Genomic DNA, 21,427 nt, shown 5'->3' on the forward strand with positions numbered 1-21,427 from the left:
GTCAATATTCAGCCAATATTACCCTAGCATTAAAGGTGGTTGTCAATGACAGGAGAAAAATGGTCCTATCTTTCCTAGAAACAGCGCCACTTCATGGGCTTTGTCCACTATTGCTGGTCAACTTTAGTCTCTTAAATGGAGCAAAGTTGTAATACCAGCTAGAATATGGTAAGGAGTGAATAGAAAAAGACTCGGACTCTGACACAACCTGATAAACCAAAGTGATGAATCTGGTGATGTGTAATAGTGAAAGCTTTGTTAAAATAAATGGCAATGTAACACGTTTCAATGCTGAGTGCCCCTTCCTCAGAAAGCTGGTTATTGAATTCTGTACCAGTAGATCAAAGTATTCACAAACATGAACGTTCACATACAAATCCACAGCTCCATATGGGGCAATCATATCATTTCAGAGACTTGCACAGGGCCTTGGCGTAGCTTGACTCTCCCCACGTTGAGAGCCTTTGGTGGTAAAGAGTAATGTTGGTTCTAGGGATACAAAAAAGTCAGATCCTTCTTACCTGTTATAGACAACCCTGACACTAAAATACATACACATGAGATCACCGTCTTCTACTACTGGGTAGGAGAATCTCTTCTGCATTCTTGAGAATTGGATAAGTTCAGGTTTTCTGCCATTTATAAAACAATTCCGATTGTGCAGCCAATCTGTAAATAGCCCCGACTGGTATCCCTACAGACTCTCGATGGCAGTAAACTTCAGATTATTTTATTAGTAGTAGTATTGATTGTGGGGAGTTAATATTTTTATTAAGTTAGTCGAGGGTATATCCCAGCTGCAGGATTGGATTTCATGCTTCTCATATGTTTTTTCCTACAAATGGGAATATGGAAAAATGCCTCTACAGTGCCACCTATTGGAAGGCAGCATCCCTGCAAGTCAATGTCAGGAATATGTTAGCTATAACATCTCATTACTGGCTCCAGTTCCAACAATGACTGGCTCATAATTCCCAGTCATTGTTACAAGGCATTTAACAATGACTGGGAATTATGAGCCAAAGGAATACTGCCTTCCAATAGGTGGCGCAGTAGAGTCATTGTTCCATCTTGACATTTGCATATTACCCAGAGGAGCACCGTTGCCCTGTCCAGCGGGTAGGCCCATAGGATATCCTAGCTTCTACGCTTGCTCTCAGTAATTCTACAACTGTCCACCTACTACTCCTATAGGGAAAGTTCACTGAAAGTGGGGACGCTCTACAGTTCCTAGCCTCAGCGCTCACTCCACAATTCAGCCTCATGCTGATTTTTTTCATTGCCTCACTACCGCTTCCTAGAACTCTGGGTCCCAACCACAGCACTTGGTACCAAATAAGAACCCAGTAAACATTAGGGACCATAATAATCGGGGTCACTTCCCCATCCCACTTACATCTGACTACCAATACACAGTGTGCATTGGGTAGTGAGAGGAATGGGACAGCCATGTTGGAAGAATGAATAGGAACCCCAGGGAGAAGTAGATTATCAGCCAAACTGAGAGAATGAAGCCTACCAGGTAAGAAAACTCCCCCCTCCGGTCCCTGGGGTCATAGCGCCACTTTAAGTTTGGCATTAAACATTCTTTTAATTCTACTCACACACGTGATGTGCTGCCCGAAAATGGATGAACTTTTCTGCGTACTCTATTATTAATACTAGTACATAAGTTTGATAATAAAGGAAATCCTCAAGACAAAATCCAAGATTCCTTATGAGATCGCTGCCATTTTTGCTTGGACTTTAGATAAACCAGATGACAATTGCAAAAAAAGATGGAGCCTTATATGAAGTTCATCCAAAACTACCCAGAAAGAGGATATGTTTGATAGTTAAGAGCAAACTTTTCAAAAGTTCAGCTCAGACAGGTTGCTGAATTTGGGCAAAAACTTCGGTTCAGCCTTAAATTTGTTTGAATTGAATCTAAACTTCGCCAATACCGCTAAAACGGGTAGAAAAAGAAGAAAAAGGGGAAAGAGAAAGTGAAGGAAGAGAAGAAGAAGGCAAGGGAGAAGAAGGAGACAAAGAAGATGATGGAGGAGAAGATGAAGTCAAGACGAACCACCCAAGGTTTGGGTTCATGCCGAACCAAACTTTTAGCAAAGTTTGGCCTGAAACACGGTTCTACTGTTTCACTTCACTCAACACAAGTGTTGGAATCAGATACTCTTCTACATACAGACATCCAGTTAATCCTTATTATCATTAGCAGGACCTACTTGGTTTAAAATGGCGGTCCAAGTGTCAGTGAAATGCTTCAATAATTGTCGCCTCATCTGTGTATCATTCAGGAATAAAAAAGTTTGTAAAAACAAAGGCACCACTGTACTGTATATGTTAATTAAATATTCCCTAAAGTTCAAGACCACAAAGCCGTGCAAGACTGATTGTATATTTCCTCTAATTAGCGGGAACGTTGCCAATTAAATGTATTCTTCAGAGAATTCGCTATTACATTATTTATTAACATTTACGACTTTTTTTTCTTCCTTCTACTCTATAGAATGGAGCATGCAGAGAGAGTATGGAGGAGCCTTTCACCTAGAGGAACAAGGGTCCGGCTGTGGGGTTGGGCCGTGGACTCCACTCCACCAGACTATTTTCATGCTGTTCATAATTGTTTTTGCATAAATCATGGCAGAATAATGAAATATAAACATTTTCCTAAAGGGTTTGTACCAGAATTGACTTTTATCAGTTATCCATAGGATAGATGATTAAAGTCTGATCGGTGGGGATCTTGTTGCACCCCCTGCAGTGAGGCGGAGACTGAATGATGCGGTGGTTGTGCGTATATGGTGCCACTCTAGTCATCTTCAATGGGAAATAGTTGAGCGCGTTTTAACTTGGCGATTTTCATCAGCCCCTGTGAAATGAATGGTACGGCACCAAGCATGTGTGACCACCACGCCATTCAATCTCCTCCTCACTACGGGGCTGCAACAAGCCCACAGTAAAGAGAAGATAAAGTTATAGGACCTCCGTTCTTGTGATCAGTGAGGGTCTCAGCAGTAAGACCCCCGCCAATCAGACTTTCCTTACCTGTCCTATGGAAAGTTGATTGTGGTACAACTTTTTATGTTAATGGATACTGTGATTCTTGTGTTCATTAAGTTGGTTCTTCATGGTTGGTGCATACTGATGCTGCAAAACTACAACTCCCAGCATGCCCTATTAGCTGAAGATGCTTGGAGCTGTAGTTTTGCAACATTTTTAGAGTCACATGTTAGAGTCCAATGCTTAAAGGGGTTGTCCCGCGGCAGCAAGTGGGTCTATACACTTCTGTATGGCCATATTAATGCACTTTGTAATGTACATTGTGCATTAATTATGAGCCATACAGAAGTTATAAAAAGTTTTTCACTTACCTGTTCCGTTGCTAGCGTCCTCGTCTCCATGGTTGCCGTCTAATTTTCGCCGTCTAATGGCCAAATTAGACGCGCTTGCGCAGTCCGGGTCTTCTTATCTTCTCAATGGGGCTCCGTGTAGCTCCGCCCCGTCACGTGCCGATTCCAGCCAATCAGGAGGCTGGAATCGGCAATGGACCGCACAGAAGAGCTGCGGTCCACGGAGGGAGAGGATCCCGGCGGCCATCTTCAACCGGTAAGTAAGAAGTCACCGGAGCGCGGGGATTCAGGTAAGCGGTGTGCTGTTTTTTTTTTAAGTCCCTGCATCGGGGTTGTCTCGCGCCGAACGGGGGGGGGGGGGGGGTTGAAAAAAAAAAAAACCCGTTTCGGCGCGGGACAACCCCTTTAAGTAATCTACTACGTTTCTCTACGTGATAGCAGCTTATTGGCCCATTGAGTCCTTATATTTACTATTGAACACCAATAAAGAGAATAGGTCAAAGATCTCTCTGACTTAAAGGTGATGCGCTCTCAGACACCAGGATGTGGCACCTGCAATGAATAGCGGATTGCCCCTGGTCCCCGGGAGATGTAATATAACAGGATGACTATTCAGATGAATAGCTGACCTGTAATACAGGGGTACCTCAAAGTCCTCCTGAACTTTTTTAAGGATAATTAAAGGGCTACCGATTGGAGGACCCCTGCTCTATGACATTTACATGCCACAATAGTTTATGAACAGGGATTGTACCAAAAAACAAGTTTTATCACCTATTCACACAATAGGTGATATGAGGCTGATCACTGCTGAGCCTCCTATTAATCCTGAGAACTGGGGTCTTGTATCCCCCCTTCCTCCTCACTTAGATCTCATTGCACCCCCCTCCCCCCCCCCCAGTGTCAGTGACAAGGAGATTTAATGCTTCAGTCGCGCAAATGCAGCCCCACTGAAAATGAATGGAGTGGTGCCCGGCTTGGGTGATTGCTGCTCCTTAGAATCTGATATGACTGCTGGTGGGTGCAGTGACCTTCTAGAGATGAAAAGAAGGGGACATGGAAGCCCAGTTGTATAGATCTGTGGGTCTCACCAATCCATCGCACTAATCTCACCAACTCCCACCGGTCCACAGAACTGGGGTCTGGTCCCTCTGTTCATCACTGTGGGGTCGCTGCACTAACCCGTAGTGATGTCAGATTGAATGAAGTAGACTGGATCCCAGTTCTATGAATTGGTGAGGGCCTTAGCAGTGAGGCCCCCACCGATCAAACTTTTATCACCAATCATATGGATAGGTGTTCAAAGTCAATTTTGAGAATACTCCCTTAAGGTGTCCAAAGACATTGGATTATAGTTTTCTGAACTCACCAATTTTTTATTGAACCGGCCAACTATAGTATATAATGTGTATGGATGTCCTCATTCTCCACCAATGGCAGATATTGAGGACTGTAAAGACTGCATATGTTGATGTCAACATGGCAAATCTTTTTTTTCCACAGGAGTTACCTTATAATTCTCTCCCCATTAAAAGACATTCATGCTTATCCACACCGAGTATAAATATACTGTATATATGGAATTGTGGAGAAGCTGCTGTCTACTGAATGGGCATTCTCTGTGGGCACTATTAGTTTTCGGGCTCCATCCCATAGATACGTTCTGAGATACGCAAACCTAATAGACCTGATTACACCGGACTAACAATACTATAAGGTATATTTTGTTCCTTGATGTTGAGAAGCTGCCACCCCCCCCCCCCCCCCCCCCCCCCCTTCATGAGATGTTATAGCCAACGCCTGCCTCTTAGATACAGACTCAATGAGGACTAAGAGTTTATGGACACCTTTGGGGGGCATTTTTTACCCGAATGCATATATTTCATCTGAAAAACATTTTTACAAAAGGGTTTGATTAAATACGAGTTTTGCACAGTTTGGCTTCTGCAGCTTCTACATATTACTGTATATAGCAGATTGCAGAATGCCTTTCACTAGCAGATCCATCAATGAGCTTGACTGATGGTTCAGTCTCAACCCCCTCTGTCCTGAATGCACTTCTAAGCTGATTTAAGGTTCCTTTACATGGGACAATTGTTGCCCCCGTGCTTTGCCACAGGAATGATAGTCGTTCTGTGAATGGGGGCAGAGTGGCTGGAGATCATTCTGGCTGCCCGCCTCCATTCACTGCAAACAGGCAGTCAGTGTTCATAAATTGAACGACTGCCAATTAACATGGGCCGATAGTCGCTTGGTTTGTAGCTCAGCTCAAACCCAAGCGACTCCGATAGGTGAGCGATTTCTCACTCACTGCCCTATCAGGGGCTGCGTTTACACGGGGCGACTATTGCCCGAATTAGCTGCTTCCAGCGATTATTCGGGTGATAATTGACCCATTTAAAGGTACCTTTAGGACAAAAACAAAATGTATCTTTGATTTACTCATTAACTGCTGATAATGTTTGGAAGAGAAGAGATAATGACTGGAGACTGAGCCGTCAGACGAACTTACAGATGGATCTGCTAGTGAAAGGCTTTCTGCAACTTGCTATATACAGTAATATGTAGAAGCTGCAGAAGCCAAACCGTGCAAAACTTGTATTTAATCAAACCCTTTTGTTGCAAAGTCAACTGTGTAAAACTTTTAATCAATCCCAAAATACATGCAAGGTAAAACAATATACTCCTGAGGTGTCCATAGATCTTAATGACAGTGAAAATGGTACATTAGAAGAAAGTCCCTCTATTGGAGGAGAAGGTCCTCACAGAGATAAGCAAAGCACACATTTTGGGGATTTCTTACATTTGCTTTGGTTTTGCTCATTGTTTCTCATTTTTTGAGTTCTGATATCAACTGACCACAACTAAGAAGTGACCATGTGTTTCCGTAATGATCAACACACCCCAGTTAAGTCGCTTCTCTACTTTGCGGAGATGTTTTTCTCAAAATTTAATTTTTTTACTCAGATAAGGAAGATGGAACAATACCTCTGAAGATCTACCTATTTTACTCTGGAAATGGTGGGAGTCTCACTTTATCCAATGCCGATTCATATTTTCAGTTTATGGCCCATGTATTGCCAACCACTATGGCCAGATTCTGCTAACCGTTGTCTGTAGGATGGATAACTGGGCAATCAAACAGAAAAGGCTCATTTGGTCCTTTGGCCTGATTATACATGGTGCTATTGTTGCTCCGGTCTGAGAATGACACGTTTTGGATATTCTCCAGTCCTTGAGATGATCAAAGAAGCATAGAATAGCGCAAGAAGATTGAAAGCCTTGAGTTGAAGTCTTCTTCAGCTCGATGGAACAAGGAAGGATTAGGTTCTATGCTGCTCCATCAAATGCACAATGTGGGGTCTACATGGAGACGTCTCACTGATTATAGGGCTTGTTGGGATGTTTCATCATGTAAACCATTCGGGACTCATCTAAGCTCCACTGCAGCAAGTTACCACTGTTACTGCTTATCTCCCAGGCAACAAACCATTGGGCATTTTTACTTCCAATATGTTTTATGGGGCGAAAACCAGATCTATTGTCAACAGGGGTAATTATCGGGTGACAAGTGTTACTAATGACTGTCTGTATTCTATGTCCTATCTATGGCCCACTATGTACACAAGATATAGCACAATTCTACTTGATTTTGTCCTAATGTGATATTTGGCATCATGTTGGAGATTGGGTCTCAAGGGATAAGTAGGAAGTGAAGGTGCTATCCTCCACCAATCAGTTACGTGCTATGCATGGACTCAATCAGTACTTTTAGAAGATATTCCACATGCAAACTACACACAAGGGCCCCTTAAAGGATTTGTGACAAGCTATAAGGTTGACCCCTATCCACAGGATAGGGGACAACTTTATGATTGTGGTGGTCAAACTGCTGGGACCCCCACTGATCCCAAGAAATGGAGTCTTGATGGTTCCCACATGGACGGAGTAGACATCATGCAAGCACACTACCGCTCCGGTCATTTCAATGGAAGTGTCGGAAATTGCCAAGTACGAGCACTGGGCAATCTCTTAAGTTGTAAGTGAAATAAATGGAGCCATGTCACGCTGCGCAATCTCTGCTCCATTCATGTGAGGACCTTGGGATTGGTGGGGATGCCATCAGTCGGTCCCCAATCGATCATAAAGTTATTCCCTATCCTGTTGCCCAAGATTAGAAAAACATGGCTGCTTTCTTGCATAAACAGTCCCATCCCTGTGCATGACTTGTATCTGGTATCACAGCTTGGCTCTGCTGCATCGAATGGGGTTGAGCTGCAATACATCGTACTTGTTAGCTTTTTACTCAGGAAGTAGTAGAAGCCTCGCATTTCACCAGTTCTATTTGTTATTTCTACTTCATGGCTCATGTAGAGCTGACCAACATGGCCACATTCCTCCGATCATGATCTATAAGATGGATAACTGGAGATGCAAACAAAAAGCTTCTTTGGTCCATTGACCTGACCATACATGGTGCTATTGTTGTTCTGGGCTGAGAATCACACATGGTTTGGGGTATTCTCCAGCTCTTGAGATGATCAAAGAAGCGTAGTATAGCACAAGAAGATGAAGCCTTCTTGGACTCAAAAGAACTGGGACTGATCAGGTTCAGTGCTGCTTCACGAGATACACAGCGTGGGGTCTACATGGCGGACATCTCACTGACCGTGGGACTTGTTGAGACATTACATTGTGCACAATGGTCAGGTGGGCTTATCTAAATAACACTGCAGCATTCCCCGTGTTGTTGCTTATCTCCCAGCAAGAAACGATCAGGCATATTCACCTCCAATATGTTTTATCCTTTATTGCCCATCAAAAGAGAGCAGTCAAGCTTCGCCCATGTGCATAGCCAGCCATAGGGACCTCAGTACTGACTGTACCCACACGCATTTTCTACAGGTAGATTTGGGAACCAGCTGAAGGATCAAACCACCCTTCTCTCATTAACAGGTAGAAATTGTTGGGGTCGATAAACAAGCAAGACATGATGGTGGCATGAGCTGGCACCAGCAAAGAGAAGGGATAATGTCCATTTTTTGGCTATGGGGTCTTCTTATCTATGTTTACACTCCCATTGTACCATCAAGCCCAGCTGCAGTCTTCACTATACATAGGCACCATGGGCATTATACACAGAACATGTCCTTGCACAGAGAACAGAAATGGTTAAGTCTCTCTAAAATGGGAATTTTAATTCTCAGATGACCACTAATACCGGTGAGGTGACGCCAATGCCCACAGCAGTTTAGCAACAATGAAGAGGTTAATGAATTTACTGCACTGCATAAACACTTCAGATCCCACACAGGCTTAGTATGTGATTAACCTTTCCGCGCGGCACCATGCTGCAGCCATGCCACCTTACTTCTAGCTTTTTTTGTGTGGCACTCGGAGGGGCACCGTGAGCATGGCATCTAGCGGCTGACAGTATCTCATAGCACGGCACTCGGAGATGCTTTATTTTGTTGTCTCTTACTCTGTAGTGTTTATAGCACAGCTGTAAAGAACAGTTTGCGGCTCGCTCCTTCTGCAAGAAGAGCTCGAAAGTGACTATCTGGCGCCCTCTATTCGACGATGGGGGATATTGCAAGTACAAAACATCATACAGTTGGCTAGTCAATGGGGAGGAGAGCTCCGATTAGTAAATAGCTCTGGGTAATTATATCAACAGGTACAATGTTTTTAGTCTTACTAATGGAAACATACGAAGGAGAGGCGAGACTCGTACAAAGAGACATGGGAATGACATAAACCTGCGCATCCTTTAATTTATTTACAGTGTAGTAACGAAGTGAAGAATGGAATACAATGTATCCAGCAAGAAATAAACACATAAATAAAATAGGGTTTTGCTATAAGATTATATATTATTAACTGAATTATATATTATAAATATTGTTAAATAAGACCAAATTAACCCTTCAGCATCCTCCTATATAATCGACCACCCAGAGATGTAACAACATGTTGTATAGGATATGGTAGATTAGATCAGTCTACACACTGCAGGTATGTAAACCTGGGATGCCATTTATTGAATAGCTCTTCAATGGGTGAATGGCTTAGGTGCACAGTCTATAGTTGCACCTATGAGGGTACATATATGCATAGTCCGTATGTGTTGAGGCATTCTACCACTGTAGGATTACATGTAAAGATACATATTGATACACAAGGCAATTGAAGAGTTCTCTGTGCATTGGTCATACAATCTCTTAGATACATTTGGTTGCACAACCCCAACCTAACCAGCATTTACTACCCCCACCCCCCTTTCCTGCCCCCCCCCCATCCTGCAGAATGTGACATGAATTTTCAGCGGTCACCATGAACCCCACGTGCAAATCTAATAATCACAGGCTGAAATTGTGCAACAATACATCACTTCTTCCTGATGACTTAAATCACAGCATCACCATTCAAGTCAATTTCAGACCCCTGGTCTAGAATGCCAATGATTTTAAGCACATCCATCAGGCCAATGTTAGAGAGGGAGAGAGTCGGAGATCAAATTATCACTTCTCCGAGAAGAAAACCTTTAATCATTCCAGGGGGATTAAAATCATTCCCCCCCCCCACCCCACCCCACTTGAAAACTATCTAGCCATCTCCCAAGAGAACAAGCTCAGGCCAATTGATAAATGTAGATACACAGAGCAAGTATGGAGTGTCCACAATAAGTGCAAACAATAGTCTCCATGTATTGAAATCCCAACTACAAGTCTCAGCATGTACTCCCTATGCCTGCCTTAGAGACCGTGCGCCATCCCTACCCACTCACAACTCAATTAAGGGAGTCTTTGGTGGTCAATGACCCCGAAAATCACCGTTTACAAAGACTTTTCATCTTGTTCTCCCTGTAAAGATGGTGCATGGAGAAATGTTATGACATTCCTCCATAGAAATGGATGCAGAGAAACTGATAGAAACCTCATGCCTCATGTAGATCAATGCACTAATGGCTTCCAATGCCATTTTTAGTTAATTTGGGTTGGTGTGTGTGTGAGGGAGGATTTTGTGATTCACATTGACACATCGATGCCGTATTAGCTCAGTTATTATGAACCTGCCAATAGCCCAAGGCTATAATGCTATCAGCAAGGGGTATGGTCAATAATCGCCAATCACAAATAACCTGAAATACTGGAATTAGCTGGAAAATCCTCATCCCAGTGCTTAAAATAGAGCAGAAAATCCCCGTGTATTTCTGAAAGCTCTCAGCATTTCCAGAGCCAGGTGCAATCACAAGGCATAAACTCACAGTGAAAATTTTCTCGCCTTTGCTGAGACTAAATCGCTTATCGGGTATTAGTCATTGGGAATGTAGGATAGCATAGGAGCGTGGAAATCTCAGTGCTATTAACTAAACTCTCCACTATCTCTAGAGAGAACAACCTTTTATTGTATAAGAAGAACCCCAGATGTGATTCTAAAGGGGGTCATCTCCATTATTGAGGACCATAGGGTATTGGGTTCTCCAAGCTCCTTCCAGTAGAAATAAGACCTGTTCAACAAGTCATCATAGATCTGAGGGTTCTTATGTGATGTAGGATATAGACCTCCTATAGTTCACAATGTTCATAGAGTGGAAATGCATGGAGCTGCTGTTAAGTGTCCCAGATATTGTAATTCCATTTTCTACCCCATATACCATCATCGCAATTGGATCTGAAGAACGCCGATGCCTTCTGAGGTCTTGCAGGTCTTTTTATCGTATGATTGTCCTACCATCTCATCCAGGTTCAAATATTAGCCTGAAGTCATTTATATTCTGTCCTCTCACGCCGGTGGCATTTCCATTTTAATAACTAAATTACAAAGTCTGGCTTATTCGAACCTTTAATCAGATAGTCGTATGATTGTAAAAACTGGAGATGAACTAAATGTGCCATTAGCTTCTATGAGCCCAGCCATTCAGACAAGGTTACCTAATAATTACCCACACTGATTAAGTCTTGGTATAGTCATCTGCAAGCCTGTAGGATGCTGGAGCCCTATGTAACATTTACAGCATCAGTGATGCATAATAGATACATTGGCATTAAGCAGGAACTTGCAATGATTAAGGTGGCTGTGAAAGGTCATCACATAGACAATAAGCCCTTCATAATGAAATGAATGCACCTAACACTCATTTATTATGGGAGAGACATGTAGGAACTATCATAAGCACATGCTATCTCCCTAACCCGATCCCTGTCCATTGGATACAATGGACAGAGCAAGAACATGGGGAAATGTACCGAAAATGCCACATGTGGAGGGGTTTGTAAAATGCATCCTCATCAAATCCTTAAAAAATGCTGTCAACGTGAAAGAAAACCCCCATTGGGTTAATCATCTGGACTCCTCCAGTGCAAACATGAGCTCCAGTAGCAGGGGTCCAGCAGTGACCCACTGTGCTGATAGGACTTGCTCTCCTAGGAACGCTGTCTCTCAATGCAGCACTGTATATTAAAGCCGGGACTGTGTACTATTGAAGGACTGATTTATTTATGACACCATAATACTCCTTTTTCATCTCCCTTTTTAAATATTTATACATTTATTTCCCTTCATTTCTTTGGTTTTGTGGTGGAGACCTGGTGGATCGGGAGGGTGGGGGGCGGGGGTGAGAAAGGTAAAAGTTGATAGTTTCATAGGCTATAAGCAATACAGATTATATAGGCATGAGTAGACAATATCTAATGGGGCATTAAGAGTCTTGGAGATGTCTTAATAGCCTAAAGAAGTCAAGACCAAGGCTTAACATTCAACTTGAACAAGAATAATCTGGACTTTATCTTACCTTGGACTCTTTCGTGTTTGAAATCCCTCTTCTTCTTCCAAATCCAATTCCAGGTTTTAAGTAAGTAGCCCAGTACAAGCCATATCCTCACCCCCTACAATGACCAATTTGTGTAAAGTCTTCAACCCAAGGCAGCTTTGCCTTAATGCCTTAACTTGCTCCTTACAATGAATGGATATTAAGAAGGAGAGGAAGAAGAGCCTTTGGTAACGGAGGTGCAAATCCCCAGTTTCAAGAAAAGCCAAAGAAATGATTCCATCCAATGACACAATACAAAGTCTTCCTCACCGAAGCTCTCCGACAATACAAAAAATTGGCTTCCCGGAGAGATGTTTGCTTGCTTAAGATCCGCCGCTCAGTATTTGCTTGTCTCTGGTATTTTCTTCCCTTTTTTTTCTTGCTACTCTGTGAATCTAGATCCAGTCCTTGTAGCCAGGGGCTGCATTAAGAATTACATCAGGCTTTTATAAGCTTTCCAGATCACACATTAGAGTGAGAGAAAGAGAGGGAGAGAGAGAGAGTGTATGTGTGTGTGTGTGGGGGAAGAGAGAGTGAAAGGAGGAAAAAAGAGAGGAGGGAGGGAAGGCAGAGACAGAGAGAGGCATGGATAAAATGCATCAACCCAGCCACACACACAGGAGGCAAAGTAAACTCAGCTTTCTGCAGCTTGCAAGCGGGGGAAAGCTTTTTTAGCAGCCTTAGATGGTGCTGAGGAGGAGGATGGAGTTGGTGGTGCTGCGCAAGTTGGCAGCTGCAGGGGGTTGAGTGCATTTAGAGCCTGAGAACGAAACCCAAAAACAAGTGGAGGTCTTTACTATCCATTGGATGAATGCTTGAACTCTGGACTTTTTTGGAACAAGAGCAGTAAAAGCATCCTGGCTCTTGTGTTTTTTTTTTTACTGCAGTGCTTGCACAATTCTGTACCAGAACTTTCCTAGGATGATGATGCTACGGATAATAACTTGGAACCTAAGGATAAAAAAGCTACTGTAGAGCGAGATCTCAAGACATCTGCCAGTGCCTGGGAGTTACAGCCTCTTTGATTATCCACTGAGACACTTTAATGGTGGGAAGGGATTGAAGAAAGTCAGTGGAGAGACTCGGTGCCCCTTCCACTCTACTGAGCCCCCTCTGTGCAAGCTGCAGGTTACCATGGTGACGGTGTACAGCCGTGTGTACTGTATATATACGTTTTTTGTTTTTTTTTTATTTTTCTCTTTTGTCCCTTTTTTTTTTTTTTTTGCACCTGAAGCATCTAACACAAGTTGACACCGGGAGATCTCAGCAACAGCGAACCAATGAGCTGTGCCCATAGCAAAAAAAAAAAAGAAAGGGGAAAGACATCTGTATGCGATGGGAGGACTTTACTGCTGGCATTAGCTGTAGTGTTCTGTAGGTATATGGGTCTTTAAGTGACATGCGAGAGGTTTGGAATGGGTAATTAAATTGCCTGCTGCTTGCCTCGTCTTCTTCGTTGGGGCTAACGGAGGGTTAAATGCAGAAATGAGTTCTCAGCTCATCCAAGCTTAGGACAGATGTCCCTTTATAGCCAAAAGCTCAGAGCCTGAATCAATGAAAAGCCTTAAAGTGGCACAGACAGAAGCGGGGATGCCATCCCTGCACAGGGGGCAACAGTGGCACTGAGGTGGCAGGCAGCAGTGGGGTGATGTCGGGGTGGGGGCAGGCAGCAGTGGGGTGATAGGGTGGTGGTGGTGCCAGGCAGCAGTGGGGTGATGTCGGGGTGCTGGTGGTGGCAAGCAGCAGTGGGGTAATGTCGGGGTGCTGGTGGTGGCAGGCAGCAGTGGGGTGATGTCGGGGTGCTGGTGGTGGCAGGCAGCAGTGGGGTGATGTCGGGGTGCTGGTGGTGGCAGGCAGCAGTGGGGTGATGTCGGGGTGCTGGTGGTGGCAAGCAGCAGTGGGGTAATGTCGGGGTGCTGGTGGTGGCAGGCAGCAGTGGGGTGATGGAGTGGTGGTGGTGCCAGGCAGCAGTGGGGTGATATTGGGGTGCTGGTGGTGGCAGGCAACAGTGGGGTTATGTCGGGGTGCTGGTGGTAGCAGGCAGCAGGGGGGTTATGTCGGGGTGCTGTTGGTGGCAGGCAGCAGTGGGGTGATGTCGGGTGCTGGTGGTGGCAAGCAGCAGTGGGGTGATGTCGGGGTGCTGGTGGTGGCAGGCAGCAGTGGGGTGATGTCGGGGTGCTGGTGGTAGCAGGCAGCAGTAGGGTGATGTCGGGGTGCTGGTGGTAGCAGGCAGCAGTGGGGTGATGTCGGGGTGCTGGTGGTGGCAGGCAGCAGTGGGGTGATGTCGGGTGCTGGTGGTAGCAGGCAGCAGTGGGGTGATGTCGGGGTGCTGATAGTGGCAGCAGATCTCATTCTGCGGCTCATTGCAGCCCATTATATGTGAAGAAGGAAGAAGCAGAGACCGAGCACCAAGGAAGGGGGCTGCTTCACTGCTTAATGCCAGATTTGCTGTGTTTAGGTCTGTGCTCTGTGATGTGCCGTAGCGAACAACCTGACGCCATCTGAAATCCAGTGCTGCCTCTGCACCTGCCTATTTACGTCTATATATGTCCTCACCTGTTTCTACTCCACCAGTATATATGTATGTCTATATGTAACCACATCTGTCTACACCTCACCTGTCCTGCTATTCATGTATATATATGTAGCATCATCTGTATCTATCCTATCTCACCTGTTCTGTATGTATGTGTCCACACCTGTCTCTACCCCACCTGTCTATATGTGTCTATATGTAACCACATCTGTCTACACCTCACCGCTCCTGCTATTTATGTATCTATATGTAACATCATCAGTATCTATCCTACTTCACCTGTTCTGCTGCCTAGATATGTCTATATGTAACCTCATATGTTTCTGACATACCTGTTCTTCTCCTACATTACTTTATTTGTTCTGCAGTCTATATATGTCCATATGTAACCTCATCTGGCTTCGCCTCACCTGTCCTGCTGCCTACATGTGTCTATATGTAATCTCATCTGTCTCTATCTTACTTCACCAGTTCTGTTCTATGTGCCTATATATAACCTCATCTGTCTCTACTGTACCTCACCTGCTGTCTATATGTATCTAATTCTACATGTAACCTTATATGCCTCTACCTTACCTGCTCTGCTCCTATATGTGTGGCTATATGTACCCTCATCTGTCTCCACACTAGATCACCTGCTCTGCTGTTTATTTAGATCACCTAATCTGTCTTTACCCCACCTCACCTGTTCTGTTCCTGCTTCTATATTATCTCACCTGTTCTGTGGTCTATATGTGACTATATGTAACCTCATCTGTCTCTTCCCTACTTTACCTGTTCTGCTGTGGCTCCATCACCTCATCTGTCCTACTGTCTACATTAGAGATGAGCGAACGTACTCGGATAAGCACTACTCGTCCGAGTAATGTGCCTTATCCGAGTACCGCTGTACTCGTGCAGAAAGATTCGGGACGCGCTGCGGAGCGGGGAGCTGCAGGGGAGAGCGGGGAGGAACGGAGGGGAGATCTTTCTCTCCTTCTCTCCCGGCCGCTCTGCCCCGCTCCCCGCTGCGACTCACCTGTCAGCAGCGGAGCGCCCCGAATCTTTCTGCACGAGTACAGCGGTACTCGGATAAGGCACATTACTCGGACGAGTAGTGCTTATCCGAGTACGTTCGCTCATCTCTAGTCTACATATGACCTCATCTGCTTCTGTGCTACCTGACCTCACTGATTCTCCAATCTAACCTGCACTGCTGCCTGCATTGTAGTTCAATGGTTCTCTTCTGTCTTTACTAGAAAGGGCTTCTTCAGACGACTGTATTTTAGTGCGTTTTTGCGTGCAGGAAAAATCCTGAGCGCAAAACGCGGAGAACAGAACCCATTGATTTTAATAGGTTCATTCTCGTCTCTTTTTTTTGCATGCGCAGTTCTCTTGGGCAAAAAAAAAAAAATAGAACCTGCTCTATGTTGTGCACATTTGCATACCAAAGAGGTCCATAGAGGTTTATGGGAGGTGCACAGAATGCTGTGCTAACCCACGCACACCGGCACCTCATTTGGCTTAATAGCCATTTAAATCAGGGGGATTCACCCACCCAGAAAACGCAGCCGAATCCGCAGTTGCAGAATTCTACACCAAAATCTGCAGGTCTAATTGTGGATTTGGATGTAGAATTGTAGGCAGATTTTGAACCATTTTCAATTCCCAATCCAAATCCACAGGTAGCTTGCAGATTTCGGTACAGAATTTACAGCAACCTGCGATGCGTTGTGCAGCCTATTCCATCCCGTGTGAAAGGTCTCTTACCTGTCCAGCTGTCTCTATTGTTCCTCACCTGTTGTGCTCTCCGCACCACCACCTATCCTATTCTACTTGACCCGTTGCATCACCTGTTCCGCTGCCTGCATTGTACTGTATATCCACCCGATTCACCTGTCCTAAAGTGAATACAACACCTGTGCTGTTCTTATCTCATCGGTCCATTTTACGTCACTTAGGGCTCATTCATACAGGCGTATTTATCATCAGTAATTTGTAAGGCAAAACCAGGAATGGGTCCAAAATATGGAAGACATGCAAATCTTCTCATTATACCTTCTCTCCACTCCTGGTTTTCGGTCATAAAATACTGATAAAAATACGCCTGTATGAATGAGCCCTTATATTGCTGTCTGCACACCACAGTATCTATCGGACCTCATTGTTTTATCTGCAGCTACACTCCCTTACCATATCCAGGATCAAGGTCTCACCCCATCAATGTATCTTCTACTTCACCTGTTCTGCCATACAGACACCACCTCATCTGTTCTGCTCTGTATACATCACCTGCTCTACTGTGCATACACCACCTCACCTGTTCTACTATGCATATACCATCTTACCTGTTCTGCTCTGTATATATCACCTGTTCTACTATGCATATACCATTTTACCTGTTCTGCTCTGTATGTATCACTTGTTCTACTATGAATATACCACCTCACCTGTTCTTCTTTCTATACATCACCTGTTCTGCCATGTAGACACCACCTAACCTGTTCTTCTTTGCATACACTACCTGTTCTATTGTGCATATACCACCTCATCTGTTCTTTCTCTGCATACATCACCTGTTCTTCTTTGCATACATTACCTGTTCTATTGTGCATATACTACCTCATCTGTTCTTTCTCTGCATACATCACCTGTTCTTCTTTGCATACATCACCTGTTCTTCTTTGCATACACCACCTGTTCTACTATGAATATAGCACCTTACCTGTTCTTCTTTGCATACATCACCTGTTCTATTGTGCATATACCACCTCATCTGTTCTTTCTCTGCATACATCACCCGTTCTTCTTTGCATACATCGCCGCACCTGTACTGCTGTTCGTGCACTACTATAGCTGTTCTGCTATGCATACATCATTCCACCTGTCCTGCTGTGCATGCACCACTTCATCTGTTCTGCTGAGCATATGCCTCCTCACCTGTTCTGTTATTTATATGCTTTCTTTTCATTATCTATTCATCTACTTTATCTGCCCTATTGCCTCTAATCCACCTCACCTATTCTGTGTTACCTCATCTGCGCCCATTCCACCTCACTTGTTCTACCATGTCCATACTTGACCTGTTCTGCTCTGTTCACCTCGCCTCTCTCTACACTTAATCATCTCTTTTAGTACTTCTCTGCTGTATCCTCTTCAATATGTGACCTGCTCTATATCTATTTGGAAACCTCTCTACTACCTGAGCATTACATCACCTCCTTTTAGCAGCCTCTTACCTTCCCTTCTACAGCCACTTACCCCATTACCCCAATACTGATTAAACTCTTCTTGAATCCCCTATACAAATACTCAATAAATGGTTCCGAAATTGTCTGCAACTCAAAATGCTTCTGCATCGACACTGTGCGCTGCAATAAAACCTGCCCCACCTGTATGTACATGTGCAAAGCTAATGCTGCTGCAGAGACTGCCCACCTGTCACGTCCTTCGTGGCTCTCTAGGTGTGTATTGGAGAGATGTCTCTGCCTCATACACAAGACACAGAGCTGAGCTCTGCACTGCACCGTCTGAGCGCTGCAGGTTGTGTCCTCCCTGAGATCAGTGCGGCTGCCTGGATCAGGCTTTGCTGCAGGAGGGTTCCCTGTGGGAGCGAGAGAGATGGAGCCTTTGAATGGTCCAAATATCAGGAGGCAGGTCTCATCTGTTTTCATTTACTTCAGGCAGACAGGTATGAAGAAGTGACATGCTTCTCCATGACCCTGAAATCCCAACTGGCCAGTGAAGACCTGCTGAGGCGCAGCACCAGAGGCCTGCACTGGATGAATGTTACTCAATGGACATTTCTTTTTCCTCTCAGTGCAACTTGCTGCAGCTTCCAGCCTTCATTATTCCTCATTACACACAGGGCTGCCTCTGCTTCCCGCTTACCTCACCGCCATCTATACCAGAAAGGAGGTGCAGCGGAGATGGGGATTCACTGCTTCACTAAGTCAGGACTAATTGATATGATAAAGAGTTCAATTGGCCAAATGTATTAGATAGCTGATGGCACAATGTTCGTTCTGCAAAGAGCGACCTACCACAACTCCATAGGGGGCAGTATTATAGTAGTTATATTCTTGTACATAGGGGGCAGTATTATAGTAGTTATATTCTTGTACATAGGGGGCAGTATTATAGTGGTTATATTCTTGTACATAGGGGGCAGTATTATAGTAGTTATATTCTTGTACATAGGGGGCAGTATTATAGTGGTTATATTCTTGTACATAGGGGGCAGTATTATAGTAGTTATATTCTTGTACATAGGGGGCAGTATTATAGTGGTTATATTCTTGTACATAGGGGGCAGTATTATAGTAGTTATATTCTTGTACATAGGGGGCAGTATTATAGTAGTTATATTCTTGTACATAGGGGGCAGTATTATAGTAGTTATATTCTTGTACATAGGAGGCAGTATTATAGTAGTTATATTCTTGTACATAGGGGGCAGTATTATAGTAGTTATATTCTTGTACATAGGTAGCAGTATTATAGTAGTTATATTCTTGTACATAGGAGCAGTATTATAGTAGTTATATTATTGTACATAGGGGCAGTGTTATAGTAGTTATATTCTTGTACATAGTGGCAGTATTATACTAGTTATATTCTTGTACATAGGGGGCAGTATTATAGTAGTTATATTCTTGTACATAGGGGGCAGTATTATAGTAGTTATATTCTTGTACATAGTGGCAGTATTATAGTAGTTATATTCTTGTACATAGTGGCAGTGTTATAGTAGTTATATTCTTGTACATAGGGGGCAGTATTATAGTAGTTATATTCTTGTACATAGTGGCAGTATTATAGTAGTTATATTCTTGTACATAGGGGGCAGTATTATAGTAGTTATATTCTTGTACATAGGGGGCAGTATTATAGTAGTTATATTCTTGTACATAGTGGCAGTATTATAGTAGTTATATTCTTGTACATAGGGGGCAGTATTATAGTAGTTATATTCTTGTACATAGGGGGAAGTATTATAGTAGTTATATTGTTGTAGATAGAGGGCAGATTTATAGTAGTTATATTCTTGTGCATAGGGAGCAGTATTATAGTAGTTATATTCTTGTACATAGGGGCAGTATTATAGTAGTTATATTCTTGTAGATAGAGGGCAGTATTATAGTAGTTAAATTCTTGTACATAGGGAGCAGTATTATTGTAGTTATATTCTTGTACATAGGGGGCAGTATTATAGTAGTTATATTCTTGTACATAGGAGCAGTATTATAGTAGTTATATTCTTGCACATAGGAGCAGTATTATAGTAGTTATATTCTTGTACATTGGGGTAGTATTATAGTAGTTATATTCTTGTACATAGCGGGCAGTATTATAGTAGTTATATTCTTGTACATAGGGGGCAGTATTATAGTAGTTATATTCTTGTACATAGGAGGCAGTATTATAGTAGTTATATTCTTGTACATAGGAGGCAGTATTATAGTAGTTATATTCTTGTAGATAGAGGGCAGTATTATAGTAGTTATATTCTTGTACATAGGGGGCAATATTATAGTAGTTATATTCTTGTAGATAGAGGGCAGTATTATAGTAGTTATATTCTTGTACATAGGAGCAGTATTATAGTAGTTATATTCTTGTACATAGGAGGCAGTATTATAGTAGTTATATTCTTGTAGATAGTGGGCAGTATTATAGTAGTTATATTCTTGTACATAGGAGCAGTATTATAGTAGTTATATTCTTGTAGATGGAGGGCAGTATTATAGTAGTTATATTCTTGTAGATAGAGGGCAGTATTATAGTAGTTATATTCTTGTACATAGGGGGCAGTATTATAGTAGTTATATTCTTGTAGATTGAGGGCAGTATTATAGTAGTTATATTCTTGTACATAGGGAGCAGTATTATTGTAGTTATATTCTTGTACATAGGGGGCAGTATTATAGTAGTTATATTCTTGTACATAGGAGCAGTATTATAGTAGTTATATTCTTGTACATAGGAGGCAGTATTATAGTAGTTATATTATTGTACATAGGGGTAGTATTATAGTAGTTATATTCTTGTACATAGGAGGCAATATTATAGTAGTTATATTCTTGTACATAGGGGCAGTATTATAGTAGTTATATTCTTGTACATAGGGGTAGTATTATAGTTGTTATATTCCTGTACATAGGGGCAGTATTATAGTAGTTATATTCTTGTACATAGGGGGCAGTATTATAGTAGTTATATTCTTGAACATAGGGGGCAGTATTATAGTAGTTATATTCTTGTACATAGGGGGCAGTATTATAGTAGTTATATTCTTGTACATAGGGGGCAGTATTATAGTAGTTATATTCTTGTACATAGGGGCAGTATTATAGTAGTTATATTCTTGTACATAGGGGACAGTATTATAGTAGTTATATTCTTGTACATAGGAGCAGTATTATAGTAGTTATATTCTTGTACATAGGGGCAGTATTATAGTAGTTATATTCTTGTACATAGGGGGCAGTATTATAGTAGTTATATTCTTGTACATAGAGGGCAGTATTATAGTAGTTATATTCTTGTAGATAGGAGCAGTATTATAGTAGTTATATTCTTGTACATAGGGGCAGTATTATAGTAGTTATATTCTTGTACATAGGGGGCAGTATTATAGTAGTTATATTCTTGTACATAGAGGGCAGTATTATAGTAGTTATATTCTTGTAGATAGTGACAGTATTATAGTAGTTATATTCTTGTACATACGGACAGTATTATAGTAGG

The 21,427-nt window shown here is 42.8% G+C and overlaps 1 protein-coding gene across 1 annotated transcript in view; it reads right to left on the bottom strand.

Annotated features, from left to right (window-relative positions):
• ADGRB1 (adhesion G protein-coupled receptor B1) overlaps positions 1–12,335 on the bottom strand; it is a 651,809-nt gene extending 639,474 nt beyond the window's left edge. The window contains exon 1 of the mRNA XM_066578727.1: positions 12,145–12,335. The gene's annotated coding sequence lies outside the window, so the exon portion shown is untranslated. The remainder of the gene's footprint in view (positions 1–12,144) is intronic.
• Positions 12,336–21,427: the final 9,092 nt, after the last annotated feature.

This window comes from Eleutherodactylus coqui, chromosome 9, assembly GCF_035609145.1.
Source record: "Eleutherodactylus coqui strain aEleCoq1 chromosome 9, aEleCoq1.hap1, whole genome shotgun sequence".
In the NCBI taxonomy this organism is placed as follows: domain Eukaryota; kingdom Metazoa; phylum Chordata; class Amphibia; order Anura; family Eleutherodactylidae; genus Eleutherodactylus; species Eleutherodactylus coqui.